The 211-nt window shown below is 28.0% G+C and overlaps 1 protein-coding gene across 1 annotated transcript in view; it reads left to right on the top strand.

Annotated features, from left to right (window-relative positions):
• kif4 (kinesin family member 4) overlaps positions 1-211 on the top strand; it is a 251,636-nt gene that overhangs the window by 155,728 nt on the left and 95,697 nt on the right. The gene's annotated exons all lie outside the window — the stretch shown is intronic.

The following is a 211-nucleotide window of genomic DNA, read 5'->3' as shown; positions in this document are numbered from 1 at the left end:
CCTTGAAAGTCCTGGAATTTTATTTTGCAGTATCTGTACGAACCCTGTTTAAGTTACCAGTCCTTGGACCATTTTAATGGTTTTGTTGTTATTTAAACTGAACTGTAGTTTTCTGTAGTAAACTGTATTTTGTATATTTCCTATTTTATATTCATTTCCTAGTATTTAATTTACCATTATTTCTTTTGAAAAACACAATTTCAGAAATTTC

This window comes from Sinocyclocheilus anshuiensis, unplaced genomic scaffold (assembly GCF_001515605.1).
Source record: "Sinocyclocheilus anshuiensis isolate Anshui unplaced genomic scaffold, SAMN03320099.WGS_v1.1 scaffold133, whole genome shotgun sequence".
Lineage (NCBI taxonomy): Eukaryota > Metazoa > Chordata > Actinopteri > Cypriniformes > Cyprinidae > Sinocyclocheilus > Sinocyclocheilus anshuiensis.
Note: the sequence above shows the minus strand (reverse complement) of the source record. Positions and strands in the feature narration are given on the sequence as shown.